This window comes from Lates calcarifer, linkage group LG23 (assembly GCF_001640805.2).
Source record: "Lates calcarifer isolate ASB-BC8 linkage group LG23, TLL_Latcal_v3, whole genome shotgun sequence".
Lineage (NCBI taxonomy): Eukaryota > Metazoa > Chordata > Actinopteri > Centropomidae > Lates > Lates calcarifer.
The window spans coordinates 6,913,419-6,931,922 of NC_066855.1; the positions used below are offsets into that span (position 1 = coordinate 6,913,419).

Genomic DNA, 18,504 nt, shown 5'->3' on the forward strand with positions numbered 1-18,504 from the left:
CACAGAGCAGAGCTGTGCAGAGAAGCCTCCTGGAACACAGTCAACACATTTCACACACGCAGAGCCTGGAAACAACACGCTTGGGGCTTCCACCTTCATTTAGATGAAAATGGACCTCCTCGAGAGGAAATAAAGCCATTTTTAACCCCCCCCCCTCCCTACGAGTCAGCCTCCTGTAATGTGCCCAGTCAATGGACTGTGGGTCTATTCAACTGCAGGCAGCCCACAGTACAGCCATAAATAATGTAGGGCAGCTCACATGAAACCCTAATCACCATTGTGCTGTCACCCAACAGAGAAGATTGCTTGTTTAATTTACTGCGCCGCATCTGTCTCAGTTCTGGCCAATTTAGTTTCACAATTTCAATGGGCAAGTATTCCAGGTATTTATCAATATGCTTTTCACCCAATGCCATGAATCAATGAGAATACAATGTTCATGTATCTAAGTCTGTGTTGTGTATGTGTGCATATGCATGTTTGGGGTGATGGTGTGTCTGTGTGTCATGAAGAACAAACAAGAAAGCTGCAGCTTGTGAAACAACAAAGGCCGAGGAGAAGCCATCAACACTCAATAACCAGAGCTCATTATTGGCCATATACAACGTACTTCATTACATTACTACTCCATTAGCATGCAGACATTTGCATATTCAAGTCACCTCTCTGCAGAGGCTGTTGATCATAAATGGCAGCCATATGCTGCCTGGTGTGCCATATTACAGAATTATTACTGCGACACAAAAAAACAAGAAAAATGGAAATTATGTTGACACGAAATGAAGCACAAAGCCAATCAAAGGATCCACCATTATTGATAGTGTCTCCCAGTCTCACTGACTCAAAGAGTATCATTTACATCTATGTGTTATGCCTTGTTGCTGGAAAATATGTGCAGGCTGAGATCTAGTTTGCTGGGTGCATTTCTGAGATCCTTTCCTCACAAATACATGAACTGTACATGCAGCTTATTCTCTGAATGTGTAAACCACAAACCCAAAAAATATTTCTCAAGCTTTTTTTAGGAACAAGACACAGAAGATTAATTTGTGCTTTATAAACCTGCAGAAAGGTAAATGTAATTAGCCCATAATCATCTTCTGCTGCACTATTTTGGGGGGTAATTTTACCTTGACGCCCACTCCACCCTCTGCAAAGACAGGAATCCAGTAATCTAACAGGCTCTGTACTGCAACATTTCAGCATGACAGTGATTTGGTGGGATGGCTCTTCACTGTGTCTGGCTGCACTGTGATGACAGCCAATGGAGACAGAATAAGTAGCAGCGGCTCACTAGATACATAGACTTGGCGGGCAAAAGCCACAGCAGCAGAGCAGTACGATAACGATGCTATGAGCCGAGCCGCTTACGACCAGCTAGCTCTTCAAGCTAGCAGCAGCATCAGCAAGAGTTGTATCATCTTTGTTCAGGACCATTATCTCTCCACCGTGGTGTTCACATCACACTGATAAATGTGGCCCAGCAACTCAGGCTAATGTGCAAGCAGCTGCAACCACAGCAGCTGGGTAATACACTGTCAACTGCCACATACGCCCACACAGGAGGCACAATAGAGAGGATTTGTTCCACTGAAATCGGTGTTAAGATGCTTTGGTTTTGTAGTGCTTTGACACTGGACATGGCCACAGCACAGGAGACTCACATGGATTGTTCCCTAAAGCTGACACAGAACCTGTCAAGTGTCTTAATCAGGAAGATGAGATCTGGTATGATGGAGAGCAGTTCAGCGGATTTGTTTGATAATTATTTTACTGTTCAAGTCATTTTCTCTAGCAAAACAACTAATTATTCTCAGGTTGCAATGTGAGTATTTTCTGCTTTTCTCTATTTTTTAATCATTGTAAACTGAACATCTTTGAATTTTGAACTGTAGGCCAGACAAACCAACGCATTTGATGACGTCAACTTGGACTCTTTTCATAGACATTTCAACTACTTTACTAAACAAATAACCATTAGTTGTGAGTTATTACTGCAATTATCTGGAGCCATCCAGTGTGACAAGTCTGACCTTTTTGTCTCCCCCAGGATGGGCAAGCTTTAAACTACTTAAAAAAAGATGTCAACAGGGTAAATATGAGAATGCAAGGTTTTGTTATTCTGGACAAAAATAACTACATTGTCATAACTGACTACAGACACACACTTGGCTCAGTGTACTGGTATTATCAAGGAGCGCTTAAGGACATATTGGCTAATCAGACATCTGTGTAAGTGACCGGCTATCTGGCTAGCTGTCTGACTCATGGCAGCACAGGGTTAACTTGGCAGCTCAGCTGTACAGTGCAGCACTAAAAGTAATATTAACAGCATGTCCCCCAGTGCAGACAGAGAGAGAGCAACAGGAAAAAGGAGGACGGAGAGAAAAGGAGAGATGGAGAAAAGGCAAGGAGCCAAGGGGTGGGTGTGCGAATCCAATTTCCAGTGACAGTGCGCTCAGGATCACTGTTTCAGTGAAAGAACATATCATCTGTCAAAGTTAATGGCAGTGTCCTGGGGAAAATGAAGGAAAATAGAATGGAGGCCATTCATTAAGAAGGTGGGGGATGGGGGTGTGTCGAAGCCACCGGTCTGCTCCACTGTCTCCCCGGGAAAATAAATATATACACAAGCCATTATTTGTGCATTTACAAGGTGGCAGTGCAGCCACGATCAAGGGCTTGTTCTCATGCTACAGAGATAATATTAGCGCAGATGCCTGAAGAGGAATCTGTGGGCTTGAGCACAGAGCTATCACTGGGAACGAAGAGGTCGGCCTGGCTGCCTGGTAGGACGGCTGGCAGGCTAGCTAGCAGGCCCGGCCAGCCTGTCTCTCACTCAGAGCTGTGGATGTACTCAGTGGAAGCAATTGATACCATTGTTTTATGGAGAGGAGGGTGGAGGGGGATTAAGACCCAACAATAGGGCTCTTTCACTGGAAATGTCAGCCGTCACGCCGGGGGACTGTCCGACCGGGCAGAGACACTTTCATAAAAAGCCAAGGTACAAAATGAGTGTGGAAAATAGTATGAAACTCTGTGACGAGGGCAATGAAATGCTGTGACATGGGCCAGAATGCTCACATGCCAAATGGTAGAAATGCAATCTCAAACATGGGACAACAGGCTATGGGAAACTTTACAACGTAGATCATGTGAAACAGAAACGACAAACAGAAACACAAGGCTTTCAATTTATTATTGTTCTGTGTGATTTTGTAGGTCTGCTTGTCTAAAAAAAATCTAAAAAAAATCTATACAACATCTGCAGATAAATATGTCAATAATTTCGAGGTCTACCAAAACAATCTGTGGCTTGAAACATATCCCAAATCAATAACCAGGATAATAGGTTATATGGGTCTTTAGCTCAGCCTCATTAGGAAAAAAGGAGACAAACGTGGCCTGATTCTTCAGGCAAATTAACATAGTGAGAAACCTAAAATATCACAACTGATGATCCATTCTGGGACATTTTATTATGAGACTATAAACGGAGAGATATAAAGTTCTCTCTCTCTGAGTGCTTTGATAACCCCACTGGCCTTGGACCTCTTTGAAAAATCTCACTCTGAAGCTTTGAGGTGAATATAAAGCGCGAGTTGAAGTGAGGTACCCTGCCGCTTTAAGGCTGGGATGAAACCAAGTTATTCTACCACTCTGACCTAATTGCTCTCTCGCTCTCCCGACATGAACACTGGGAGCTGTGCACTCTGACACGTAAAGATTATTTAATACCATCAAAGCCATAAAAAGAGGAATAAAAGGAGGAGGTGTGAAAGAGAAGAGCGGGAGGGGATGGTTAACCATCACATGGCTGGCAAGGCCATGCAGGACAGTTTGTTGCATGGAGAGCAGTGGAAAGAGAATCAGTATGCAAAAGCAGGCCTGTCTAACTGCCGCCGGCCGACGTGAGTGGAGCTCCCACATCCCAACATCACAGCAGATCCACTCCCCCTCCAAAAAAGAATAAAAATCCCACTCGGCTTCGGCTACACTCTCCTGGTATCGGCTCCCACCCTTCTTCTCTCCTGCTTTTCCCACACTCGCCCCAGTCCCTAAGGCAATGACTACGTCATTGGGCACGACGGCCAAACCACTGTAATATCCCAATTTATTTCTCCTTATTCTGACAGAGTTGGGGCCTATTTCATTTAGGTCAAGACTGGTTTTATTAGTGTAAACCTGCACTGTTTCTGTAATAGGGCCAATGACTCTTATTGGCAACATTAGTAAACTGGTAGCATGTATATGTACACATTGAAAGAAATTCTAAAAACATAACCTATTGTTTTTTTCCTATTTTCCTATAGCAAGTGAAACTCTGCAAGGCGGTTTTCACTTTAAGCACTTCTTACCCTAGAAACAGAGCTAACTACTGACAGAGTGTGGGTGTGACTGGGTAGAGGTGTTTACCGTTAAGCAAGCGCTGGGTGACAACTCCGGGTGCCCTGCCATTGTGGGGAGCATGTCTCATCTGTCAGCCCCTGATGAGTTTGTGCTGCCTCGTGAGTCAGACTGGCTCATCAACAAGAAGGGAGCAGGCTGCTGTGGCGGAGCTGTGTATAGACCACTACAGACCAAACCAAACTACCTGAAACACTGAAGACTTTTTCAGTGAAAGTTAGGTCCAATGCCAAACTTATCCACAGTCTTGTCTCAAAATGGTTCCTCCTATATATATATATATATATATATATATATATATATATATATATATATATATATATGTATTACAAAGCTGGCTAAATCTGCACTTACACTTCCTACTATTGGGGATTTGTGTGCTATTTCTGATACTATCTTGTGACGGAGATCAATTTGCATGATTCAAAATGTGAACCTACTGAGCTGTATGGATGACACCATCTATACACACCTGATGGTAATCTGAGATGGGAAAACTGCACTCACTTTTTAACTTGCCACACAGTATGACAATAGGTGACCTTCTACATACAAAGTTGATTTTAGTTCTACATCATTACTCCACAGAGAAGTAAAACAAAGTACAATTTGGAGATACATATTGAATACAATAGAAAAACAGAAAAGCAGAATCAGCTTTCAAATTTCCTGCGCAAACAATCCTACATTTAATAACTCATTGTCATCTATCTGGTGGTCAAAGTCATTTTTTACCAAGTGATGAGGGGAAAAAAGTGAATAAAACGTGACAAACAAAACTGACAAAGCTAAGAGCTACTGACTCACCATTACTCAGTTTTTAAAGAACAAAGAAGAAAAAAATTTCCTCTCCAGTGTCATTCACGCTCAACTTTACAATCTGCAGAGGAAGGAGAGGGACATGGTGAGGGGGCGGGAGATATGAGGGGGCAAAGCAAGTGTGCCACCGCCTTCCACAATGATGACACATTTAACACAATGTGAGACCGAGGCGTGCAAAGGCCTTTAACTGGCACCATTCACACGAGGAGAGAACCAACTTCCCGTTGACGCCTATCATAGGAGGTTCGACTGTGTCACAGAAAACTCTCGCCCTCTGGTACGTAACAGAATGCCACTGCATTTTTACAAACAACACCAGGCAGCTTCACATCTAGGAAAACACATTCATCATTTCCACACTCTTCAGTTTTGAATATATTTTGTTGCAAAAACACTATTCAAAAATTTCCTTTATGCGCTGTGAGGAGGCAGCATTAAAAAAAACATGTGACTAGAGCTGCTGCGGAGAGTGATTTGAGGACATAATTTCTCCAAACCTCTCTCACTACATTAGATCTTAAATTACTATGAGATTTACTTATGAATGTCAACATCATACCTTTCAAATAATCCCATTCCTACCACTGTGACAAATTATATTTTTAGAAAGCAGTGATGGCCATCACAAGACGGCTGGACAGCAGATTAAAACAGTTAAAACAAACATCTAAAGGTTATTATCAAACTTATTATCATATGTGACAGTTTTGCTGGCAGGTAAACGATCTTGCATTTAGCCCATGCCCACCCAATTATGGTGATGGCACAACCTTTAACTGTGAATCACACCAAGAGAGGAGGTGACAGGGTGGGAAAACCCTGAGAAACACCAAATTTCCCACTGAGTGACTTGGCCTCTAATGCATCTTCTCTGAATGTCACAGGTTTTCACAGGAAAGGGCATCTTTTTCCTCTAGCCCCACCCCAACACAACAAACTGCACAGCAGCCAATATCAGTTAAAGCTGACTGAGGCCTCATTAAATCTGTAGTATCATAAAATATCATTCAACAAATCACGCTTTGCCAAATACATTAAGTGCACCGACTAAATGGATTAGACAAACAAAAGGGAACTTCTACAAAGTACCTGTTACAGACTTACATGGAGGGTAATAAGCACTGTAATCTGTGGTTTTACAAGACAACATTTTACAAGACAACAGTGCAGGTCTGTGATGCTGCAGGGTATGTAACTGAAATACTGTAACACGGTGCTGACATTTAATTTGCTGAGATCCAGACACCTTAAATTGGCACATTATCTTGACAGGGGGTTAATCAGGGGTGCTAACAAATTGGTTGAGATGTCTTGTCAGTTCGCAGTGGTACTTAAAGGCTTCAGTTTTTGTCGTTTATGCGACAGAGGAATGCATGTGCGTCTCGGGTCATCAGGTTTCCAGCTCTCTATTAGAGCACATCAGAAGAATGCAGGCTGTGGTTGCCCCCTCTGCGAGCTGTTCATCCACTTTACAGCACACGGAGGGGAGGAAGCGGGGACCTTGATATGATCGGTATCAACAGCAAAGTGTATCGTGCACTCGAGCAAACTTCAGCCTAAAGTATCCCGCAACGAAGCAGGGCTGACCTCCAAAGAGCGCGGTGTGAAAAGAGATACATATTTCTCCACATTCCGCTGTCCTGACGCTGCAAAAACAAACTAGCTCTCGTCGGAGTGGATACACGCGCTCAGACACGCAGCATTGCATGGTCTGCACTCCACATATCAGCACCAAGCTAAGATGGTTAGCAGGTTGGTTTAGTTAATTGACTCAAGGTAACTGTCAGCCCTATAATACGTCCCAAACAGTATCTTTACAAGCTGCACCGAGGAGCAGAGGAGCGTTAGCTTTGCATGCTAGCTGCCCCAACAGACGTCGTAACCATTGAATGTAATGCCGCTCAACACAATTAGCTAGTTTCTTTTTACAATGCAACCGGATGCTGAAGTGGCCATGAATCACCAACTTGACAGGAGTTTCGGACTCAAGTTATTCAGCCCGTTTCTGTCAATGAACGGCGTTAAAAAAAACCTGTAACACTCGTGCACACCATGACCGTGGCCAACCATGACGCATTCAAAAAATCCTCCAGGTGAAAAGGGCTACAGTTTAATACGGTACCCGGTTAACCTCCTATGCAGGCTGAGACCTGGAGGCATGCTGTCAAATGTTGACATGCTGTCAATGACAAGTGGATGGTAATACCTGGGACCTGTTGACTCCTCCTCCCGGTCCCCTCGGGCTGCTGGTGGAAGTTCAGTCGCGCAGCTGTATTTCTCCGCAGTGGTACTCTTTTCAAAGTTTTCTATCCGACTCGCAAATCTCCAAACGGTGGCTCTCACGAGCGTTAAGGGAAATTAGCCCCCTCCCTCCCCCCACTCCCGGCAAACCGTAGGTGAGAGGCGGCGAGCCGCTTTCAGAGAGCAGACAAGTTTGGCACGGCTTTGTCAAAGGCAACCATTGCAGTCACGTTCTCTGGCTGTGAAATCCAACACCAGCCCTGAACCCGCCCCTTTCCTTTTATGGGGGCCAGTCCTCAAAAGTGGATGTCCTGCTCCCTCCAGATGTGCTCTCTGCTCTGCTGAAATGATGTGCGGCATCAAGAAAAGCATAGCGTTCGGTTTAATTTCTTTTATTAAGTGCGTCTCATCCTTTCAGCTCATTTAGGTTTCACTGATATGCACAGAACCCGTATCTGTTATCAGTCTGGCAGCCAAAGGGTTAGTTTGTGTTGCAAAAGAACAACCTTAACCTTTAATGTGAGGTCAAATTCAGTGGGGTCTCCAGTGAATGTGTGATTATGTAACAGTGTATATTTTAAAAGTAATGTGACCAAACACACGTTTGCAAAAGGGAGTGTTGCAAGCCAAAGAAAAACACAGCAAAAATGCAATACAAAATTTTACACAAGCCTCGAAATGTGAGGAATTTTGGCAAAACACAGATGAAAAATTCCTTTTATTTTTTCCAGGAGTAAGAGAGAATTCTTTCAAGAACAACCATGCATTCATCACACAATTAATTACATACTGTAAATATTTAGAGGTAAGAATGTGCTCAATACATTTTCAGCTGTTGTAATAGTAATAGCTTAACCCCTAAAGTCAAATCTTAAATAGACCTTAGGCCTTACAGGAAAATCTTATGGAAATTCTGGGTTTCCTTACAGTGCTTTCCCTATTTAAGTGTTAAAGTTCTGGACAAAATACCAACTCAACCTCATCAGACTCTGGAAAAGAATCTTTAGATATTCAAATGTGTATTTTTTTGTATAAAATTTTAAACAATCTGGCCCCTCCTCCATTGCGTGACTATGCCTCCCCATCCTGCTGAGAACACCATTAAAGCCTCTAAAATATCTTCCATCACAGACTGTACCCTTTTGTCACACTGCATTTGGGCAGTCAGCTCTTTCTATTAAAGCCACCACCAAGGGCTGCAGCTCCATCAGTAGCTGGAAAGCCAAATTATACATGTGTCTAGGAGCAACCTGACTGTATGCTCACAGACTGCATTTTATTTTTATATAATTCAGTTTTTTATATTACACACAGTCTAGTTTGTAAGCATTTCTGTAATCTACATGTTGATAAACCTGCAATATGTAATATGGGATGTATGTCTTTATGTTATTACTCTTTTCAGTGGTGGATATCGTAACTGTGTGCATGTTTTTAGTTGTGTCTGAATAGGAACTGCATGTGAAAATTAGCCCTCAGATAACAGTTGGCTAGCTGTTTTAACAGCTGGGGCAAGTTATATGGTACCAATTGTTTCAGTAATATGTAATCAATTACCCAAGACATAACTAATAATAAGGGTTCTGTTTTCTGTGTGCATGCACACATATGGACTTGTATATTTACTGGTCAGTCAACTGTAAATTAAGTGGTGGCAATGAATAATTAACATACACAATAAGTCAGTTAATAATTAAAATAACTGTTATTTGCAGCCCTCATATTCCCATGTATACTCAAGTGCGTGTTTATGAGTGTGTGCATACAGGTGCGAAGAGGTGTATGCATTTGTGAGCGTGTTTGCGTGCAAGGGATTTGTGTGCCAGGGGAAATGCTCAGGTTTTCCCCTGTCTCTCAGATATAGCAGCTACACTCAATAGCTTTCCGCCCCAGAAAGCAACATTTTGTGACAGGTGGTAGATGTGAAACCCCTTGTCCCATATGATTGGACAAAAGGCCAAAGACAGCTAGTGACATACTTTGCCTCTACGTTACCTTCTTGGTTGCTTTTCATCTTTTCCTGGGAGCACTGACACCGCTACAGAGAGAGTGCGAGTGACAGTACGCTCCTTGTTTCCCCCCACTGCCTTTAAGGCTTTCTTATACAAAAGCTGTGAGTGGCACTAAGCTGTGTCAGTTGTCACACATCACCACACAAGTGAGGAATGCAGTGCTGGGGGGTGGGGGGGGTGGGTCATGACATGGGACACACAGGCATGCGAGCAACCATGGACTGAGGGAGTCGTCAAATGCTAAAAGCATGTACTGGTGGAAATATTTGCTGTCATAACAAATTGGTTGAAGAGATGGAGCTGTCTTATTTCACTGACTTTTGACAGGTGGAACTGGGGCCCAGCATGCGTGCATATCGCATGTGTTCATGTAGACTGGGTAGCCTCGCCCTCGTTTACTCAACTCCAGTGCGGGGATTTGTATTGTGTAGCGTTGGGTTTCCTCGACATATCTCTAGGTTGGATCGTAAGGCCTCTGGGGTCTCCTCAGCCCAGCTGCATCCTCCACTTGTAGCCAGGTTTACACTGGAAGTTACTGGAGCTGAATCTTAATGGCTTTCCAGTCTAGTGTAGCTCCCCTCTACTCAAAGATACAGATATAGACAGCATTTCAGCAAGTAATGTACAGCCATAAAGACATGTCAAGCAAGGTGAAAAGCCATGTGATGCATGCTCCATTTAATGCTTTACATAGCCTCCATGTATGCAAGTAAACCTTCAGAATGTCGGGATCAACGCAGCAGCTTGTAAAGCAAATGCATTAGCTTTGTATCTGGATACTGAACAGGCAGAAAATCAGAGTTTGGAAACCCTTTGAAGATCCAACATGTCTAATGCTGCCTTCATAGTCTTCAAGGCAAAGACTGACAGACAAACCGGACACTGACACGAAGGATTAAGTGCAGTATCCACACAGCATGTTTGCATATGCTTTTGGTTATTAGAGCATTTGCCACTGACTACTGAGGTCTCTAGCTAGATTCTTTACTTCAGTGAATCCCAACCCCAGGGTCAGGATACCTTAAGGGGTCCTGAGACGATCAACAGGGTAGGAAAGCAAACACAAATACCCCTACTACGTAAAATTATGTTTATTGTTAGTAATGATAGTAATGCTGAGAGTTAGATGAAAAAAATATGCTATTCTCACTTCTCCTATCCAATTGCTAGCAGCTGGTTAGCTTAGCTTAGCATTAAGATTGTAAATGTATTGGAAATGGACTGGTTCGTGACTTAGAGTAGTTACTCGCCAGAGATTCAATTGATGATGTTTGTTACCTTTCTCTCTGTCTCTGGTCTTGGTGATAAGCTAAACTACCTGGCTGCTGGCAGTAGGTACATCCTCACCATACAGCGTTCTCAGTGGCTTAACAGTGAAGCCTTCATCACATGATTGTCACCTATGAAAACCGTGACATAAAATAGTCCCTGTAGATGGTTATTGTTACAGGACTGTAGTGGAGGCACCTGGCAAGCCCCCTGAGCAGGTGCTCAGTTTCCGCCTCTAAACATCGGGTGCCTATTTACTGTCCAGTGTGAAAGTCTGGTGCTATTTCCAAAGTGTGGTAACATTAGCCAGCCAGATGAATGCTTTCACCCCCAGCATGGGGCCACATACCACATGTCACGTCCTGGTCCATGAAGAGAAAAAGAGGGTGGCAGAGATTGGGGGGGGGGGCTCCTCTGCATAGGGTGTCACTCACACCCAAGAGAAACATTTCCATTTCCCCAAATGTCAGTGGACAATTACAGTGGGGCGTCTAAAGCACCAGGGGCAACTTGAGAGCCCTGGGGCCTGACATCAGAAAGGCCAGCAGTCTAGCAGCCTTTCTTGGGTATACATTTCGGAGACCTGGTGTAGGAGAGAGAACTGTGAAGGTGCCAGGGCCTGGTGGTCAATTGCCCTCCAGAGTCCCTCAACTTTTAATCCATCCAGCCTACTGCTGCCTTCTTAAGCCACATATTTATTTGGAACTCCCAGCAACCAACTATTCATCATGCACTCTGTGACTCCCCTTTACTAGCCTGTCATCCATAGTAGAGCATAATGGTGAAAATATCAAGCAAAGCACTTCAAGGAAAGACTAATAAAAGCCTTTCTGGATATATCACAATAAGATGAAGATATCACACAATTTTAGTGCTTAAAAGTAGCTACACTGCCAGTAGATGAATGTGCTACCCGTGTTCCCTAAGTGTGTATGGACAGGCGCGCTGCAAGGCAACATAGCTTTCACTTTGGTTCATTTTATGGCGCTAGGTTGTGAAGACTAAAGAAGAAATGAGTGAGGGAAGGAAAGAGAGTGGCAATGAGATTGTATCAGTCGCATGGAAACAGTTAGCCAAGCTCCAAAGCCTCCTCCTTCCGTTGAACTGTAAATGGCTGTTAAGAAACAGCTTTCACTCAGAACACATTCGAATAACATGCCACCAACATGCAGGGCAACAGACACATTTTCACACACACAGCAGCACTGCCACTTCTATCACTGCTGCGGCCGCCACACAGGGACAGCCCTGCAAACCCACCCATATCCCTACCTAATCTCACCTGCAAGAGAGAAAACCCATTATACTGTTTAATTTGCTCTTTCTCATTTTTTCCCCTCCTGGCGAAAAAAAAAGATGATTTTTCAAACCTCTGACAGCCGAGCCTTTCGCAGGATTTAGTCCATCTGAAAACATGTGGTAAGCCTTGTGGAATGTTTCAAATGATTCCCAGATGTGGGCCGCAGACAGGTTTAACCCATTCTTTTCCCGCTCAGTGGCAGGGAGGAGGTATAAAGGAGGCCTTGCCGGGAGAAAGTCTGAGCAGTATCAAAAAACTTTTATCCCTCTCTGTCGATTTTTGTTACTTTCAGAGCATTAGGGCTCACTGGACTGTGGCTTAATGTAATTTGCCATAAAGCTAAAAATGGAAGTCCTCTTATGCTGCATTACCCAAGAATAAAGAATGCGAGAGCACTGCTTTTTCCAGATGACTCAGCAATCGCAGGGACCTGACAAAGTTAAGGAAAACACCTTTATGAGGGACTATTCATATTCTCAACATGGTTAACTTCTCTCTGCATTGCTCAACAGACTGTTTTCTTGAGCTTTTTTTTCACCCCTGCAAAGCAACCTGTAACAAAGCAGAACATTTCTCATGTATCAGCAACGTCTCTTGGGGCATTTAATATCGTCTGCCTTAGCTCAGCCAATGCCATATAAAAGAAATACAAGACGTGAGCTTACTTAATGCTTCACTTGAACTTCATCATCATTGTTTACGTGGTATGATTAAGCCAGGATTCAAAACAGGGGTTGCTGGATCATTTTATGAAGGACATTGTTGTTGTAGTAACCCTCCCAAAGATGGCGGTTTTGATGAGATAGGGGAGGGAGGTAACAGAAGAGCCAGGCTACTAAACGGGGTGGAGAGAGCGAGCCGCTTGATATCCTATGAGCAACAAACTCAAGTGACCCCATTCCCTGTTCTCCTTCTCTATCTCCAGCTCTGTCGTTCCCTCCCTCTGCCTTTTAGTCTCTTTTTCTCTCTCTCCTTCTCCTCTATGCTTCCCCCTCTCTCGCCAGCCTAGCCAACTGTGAAGCAGTTGTCCAACACGCCCTTCAGCCTGCCAGCCAGCATTTTGGACTGAGTCTCATTATACACAATCATAACAGACAGAAAGGGTACATGCAGACAACTGATAGAACTGCGCTAAAAATCGAGGGCAGAGGAGAGTGGCAGGCAGTCACTCTGGCAGCAAGTTGGTGAGCATGCAAAGAAAAAGAAAGGGGAGCAGCCAGAGAGAGACAGATAGATAGGGAATAGTCTTAGTCTTGTGCTATGAGGCTCTTAGCAGGATACCATAGGCCATATGAGGCCAGAGCAGGCTGGGAAAGATTGTTACTGCTTTGAGCTTCCACATGTGAATGCACCGCAAAACCCCCCTCTCCCTTTTTTTTTTGCCTCCCTCCCACAAGCCTCCCTAAGGAAAGACCAGCGCTTTAAAAGAAGCACAAACAACTGCCAACTCCAAATTCTGCTTTTTATTTCTGAAAGGGAATCAAGCGTACTTTTGCTTCCTTTGCCGCACTGTGTTGCAAGTGTTCTAATGCTCTGTTACTCAGGACAGCCATTAAGATGGAGCAAGTTTTTGAGGCCTGCAGGATCACATCCAGAAGGGATTAGGCTAAATGTGCTGATAAGGTCATATTTTGTGGGTCTTTCATTTCCACCTCTTCCCATCGAATATCCGCTTTTCTCGTAATCTAGTAGTAGAGAAAACAGAATATGCAGGAGAAAACATTCAACACCAAGTGCTGGATGTCAAAAACTAAGATCACAGTTACTGTGACATTAAGGTCAGGAGTTATCCTCGAGACGTAGTTTGACATTTTGGGAAATACTTTTATACACTTTTTTGCTAAGAGCATGAAAAGATGTGCATTAAGTATGTAGGTAGAGCTGGGAGTTGATGAGCTTGGGGACTAAGCTAATAGCCTAGCTAATATCAAAATTATTATTTATCTTTGCCGTAGTTTCATATTTGAGAGTCATACTTTTCTTCTTATCTAACTCTCAGCAAGATAATCTGAGCCCTTATCAAAATGTTGAACTATTCCATTAAAGCTGCCGGAGCTGTTATGAAAATAAAATATTATATCTTCACTTCTTAAGCGTCTAAACCAGATAAATTAGTAATATGATAACGTCATGTCACGCAACATGACTGAGACATCCTTCCCAAACTAACCACCTGGCAGCCTCCATCTGCACAGCGCCTTTATATCCACACATAAGGTTATGTTACACTCTCTCCCTCCTGCTGTGTCTTCCATTTTGGATCATCGGGGGTGCCAGTCGCCAACATGTTCCCCTTCCCAGCATCTCATCAGAGGAAACCCAGAGAGTATGTCCCTTTAATTAGACCGCCCGTGAAAATAATGGTGCATTAATGACATTTCTATGGGGGCCAATGAGCTGGAACAACAGAGGAAAGACTAAATCACAAATCAATTCCAACAAATGTAATTAAGGCTTAATTAGCCTCCAGGGTGTCACTGGAATGCCATGGAGGGGATGATGTGGAGGAAAAGAGAAAGAGAGAGGGGAAGTGAAAGAGAAATTTGGAGAAAGTGAGATTGTCACGGGTCATGGCAACAATGTCCGCTCTTTTTGTATGGATCACCAGCTCCATAACCTACTGCATGTAAAACAACCATAAACTACATACTACATTTATTGTATAACATGCTTTGTTATCATAACATTACATTAGGCTCTCAATGCTTTCATTAAAGTCATAAGAAATGCTAGCCTCTGTATGCTAAATATGCGGCTCTTGGCACGTGCCCGTGCGGTTTTAAAGGGGAGGGCTGATTTAAAGGCAACACTTCCAGTGTGGAGCCACACAGCCAGTGCTGGGTAGAGAAGTGCTAATTCTCTATAAAAACAGCAGCATGTACGGTTAAGCCCAGCAACATTCTGGTGTTAAAAAGAAAGGAAGGGGGGAGAAAAAAAACAACAGAGGGGGGAAAAAAAAAGAGAAATGCAAAACCGCAGGGAGGCTTGGAGAGGACTGGCCTGCCTCACTGGATGCCAGATCACACAAACACAGACTCTCGCGCCAATAAATGAGCTTCATAAACTGCAATTAAAACCCTGGGCACTAATTTAGTGGAAATGGCAGCCTGTAAAAAGCGAAGAGTGTTAGAGAAAGGAGGAGAGGAGGAAGAGAGGCAGGAAAGGGGAGAAGTGGAGGTTTCTGGATTTTTTCTTTTTTTTTTTTTCATCCCTTGGATTAATGCAAAACATACCATGCTCATACTTTTTCCTGGCTTGTACCACACACGCACAAAAACAGACACACAGAGCTACTCATTTTCATGCAGGAAATCTACACTCACATGCCATGAATTTCAACAGCATAAAGTATTACCAGCCATCACAAGGAAACACAAAATGTCACATCAAGGTATTTTTCCCTTCTCTCTCTGCCCTCCTCCCTCTGTAGCAAACACACTTTATACACACCTATACCCTAAGAAGCTTTTCCTAACAGCCATCCAGGAAGGTAGACAGACAGGTCTGTCATATCAGGGGTGTTGGGGGTCAACTGGACACAGCTGATAAGAGACATCTACCTGTCTGGTTATCTATCTATCAAAAGACTATAGAGTGCAATGTCAACATTGTGATTAAACAGCAAAACACACACAGACACACAAGGTGCAGGGAGGGAAAGAACCCACTTCACAAACACATCTTACTCCCACCAAACCAGCAGACGACACAGCCTGCACCATCAAGTGACATACTCAATATACCCATCAGGTCTGTGTTTATGTCACAGCGTATACAGGCTGTAATTGGAAATGAGTGGTCGTGTCATGCGACGCAGTGCAACTCTGTTAGATAACGTCGTAAAGGCCTTCGGTTGCTGCAGTTACCGAGTGACAGCAGAGTATCAGAGGGTGGAAAAACAGTATGACTGGTGCAGGCGCTGCGTGTGAATTCCTTGTAAAGCAGCAGCAGCTATTCCTTCGCACAGGATGGGTGGTTTCAACACCTCTTCCTGGTTAAGATTACTGCTGAGTATCGTCTGACCTTGAGCTGGCTCGTCCTCTCCTCTTGCTTTAAGGCGGATCATGAGCTCTGACTTGAAATGTTATTCGAAGAACTTGCACAGTCAACTTCTTGAAATGTCAAGAAAATGGCACATACTGCAGTAATGTCAATAAAAACACTCCTGTATCATACCTGTAACCGCAGATACAAAAGCTAAAAGCAGCGTGGTGTGCTTTTTATGTTTGAGTAATCTTGGAGCTGTGTTTTTATTTTGTTGTGGTTGCTGTGTGTCAGACAGTGTGACTGTAATGCCACACACTGCACCATATCTCTGAGAAGTGTAATGTTGCCTTTTTTTAATTGCTTATTGATTACTATGTCATGCTGTGACAAAAACAGGGGAAACAACAGAGGGAAACCTGGAAGTGATGAGAGTTGTGGGGTGTAACGCATGGCTGAGCAGGAGACTCTCTCAGAGGGCGGCAAATGTAAAGTAAACTCTGCTGGAGAGTAAATAAAGTGGATTTTTAAAAAAAAAACATGCCCTGCACTTGCTCACAGAAGGGGTCTACTTTTAAGGCAAGCAACTTTTTGTTTAATATAGGCTAAAATAAAAGTTACAGTGCCAAGAATTTGGAGAGAGCTTCTGAGAAAGGTCGACTTGTCCTCAGCTGCCAATCTGGGCATCAAGCACGTCTTTCTTTGTGAGAGAAAAACAACATGAGCTTGGTGACGGAAGTTTGAGGTTAAGGCATTTATCACCACCCAAATCTTCAGCTCTATCTCTGTTGGGTTTCCTGTGTAAGTCACCATCACACTAATGTGCCCTTGATGACTCGCTGCATAAGCAGTCACGCACAGTTTAAAGAAAACACAGAGTTCAGTGTACTTTTAAGGGAACGTAAACAAGTATCCAAAGTAATCTGCTAAAGTAATGCAACATAATAAATAAACTGGGTTCTCGGTGTAATGTGCAAAGTCTAGTAACTCTAACTCTATTATGAGAATATTGTAAGTTCATGTTTTTGAGATCAAAGGAATTTAAGAGTTGATCTTATCACATTGTACTTTCAACGCCCTCACTCGAGAAATTGCTTCCACTTAAAGAAAAACAACACTAAGTTTGGCTGTGTTGCAGCTGCGAAGTGACTTTTATATTTGTATTTTGGGATAATTATATCAATGCATAAGCTTCAGTCACTACTTTCAGTCTCTATATTGGTACTCTGACTCACTGTCACTGTGACTCATCGCATGCAGACACAAATGGGAAATGATACCCACATATAATGATCAGTCAGGATAAGATGTTGCTCATCTGTGACCCCTGCTGCTTTTCCCAGGGCTACGAATATAAGAGTGGTCGCACAGACAGGACAGAAACAGGCAGTAGGGAGTGACCATAATCCTCAAATGCCCCCCACCCCCCAATATATGATCCATGAAGAACCAGCTGCTGATCTGATCCAAATGAAGCGGAGAAGAAAAACTCCTTCTCTTGATCTTTCTCTCTGCAGGAAAAAAACCCCACAGGGACAGCAAGAGAACTACAGCACTATGCATGGTATTATATTGTACTGTACTTCAGTACAACTCCATGGACAGGCATTCAAACACAGTAAGAATAAATGACAGTATAGATTTCCTTTTCCATCCGGTGTGGACAGTGAAGACTGGTGGAAGTGGGCACCAAATACCAGAACTCTGTGTTTTCCTATTAATAAAACAAGCAAGTGTAAAACATGCACAAGGGTGTAACTACTAATTATACCTTTGGGTTAATTCACAAAACACCAACTGCTCCTTCCTGTTGTCTCTGACTGTGGCACTGTGGTTTGTCTGTATGTCTATAAGAGGTGAAGGGAAGAGGAAGTCTAGTTTCTCGTCTGCAGCCATTCCCTTGACTTTTTTAGTATCGTTTCAGTATTATATAGACAGTTTTATTTTTTGATGATTTTTTAATGAGGATCCCACACATACACAGTAGAGTATCATGAGCTTTCTTTTTGCAGAACCAACTCTTTCTCAGTACCCGAAGCTTGGCAGGATACCACTCTGGGTTCTGGCTGTGCAATAATCTAAATTAGCTTCTAAATGAAAACTTCCCCTGTGCGGACATTTAATTTCCTAAACCTTGGTAACTGTAAGATTTTTATTGATCTTGCACAGCGATGTTAAAGTCACACAAAATACTTTAATCAGCCTTCCTGCATGGAGAGAACCTGCAACTTCTCTGCTCACACTGTTGAGGTCAAGCGACTGGCCACAATGAGGAGCTCAGTGACAATTCCAGTGAAGTTTATTTAAACAAGATGGCTGCATCTTCAGTGTTGATAGAAAAGGGAAAGGCAGCATTACTTTGTGCAGTTCTACAATGAACAGAGAGCAAGGAGAAACGACAAATAATATGGAGCTGCAGATGACTGGACGATGCAGACAATATTGTCTGTTCTCCAGCACAGTTCAGTT

The 18,504-nt window shown here is 43.2% G+C and overlaps 1 protein-coding gene and 1 long non-coding RNA gene across 7 annotated transcripts in view; both read right to left on the reverse strand.

Moving 5' to 3' along the window:
- The window catches only part of raraa (retinoic acid receptor, alpha a), a 136,772-nt gene extending 129,045 nt beyond the window's left edge, over positions 1 to 7,727 (reverse strand). For all 6 annotated transcript variants that reach the window (XM_051066585.1, XM_018664905.2, XM_018664891.2 and 3 more), the window contains exon 1: positions 7,436 to 7,727. The gene's annotated coding sequence lies outside the window, so the exon portion shown is untranslated. The remainder of the gene's footprint in view (positions 1 to 7,435) is intronic.
- A 431-nt stretch (positions 7,728 to 8,158) lies between these two features.
- On the reverse strand, positions 8,159 to 13,265 carry LOC108875779 (uncharacterized). The gene is made up of 2 exons (XR_001959919.2): positions 12,122 to 13,265; positions 8,159 to 10,062 (listed from the first exon to the last, which is right to left on the reverse strand). It is a non-coding gene; the product is annotated as an uncharacterized LOC108875779 (long non-coding RNA).
- Positions 13,266 to 18,504: the final 5,239 nt, after the last annotated feature.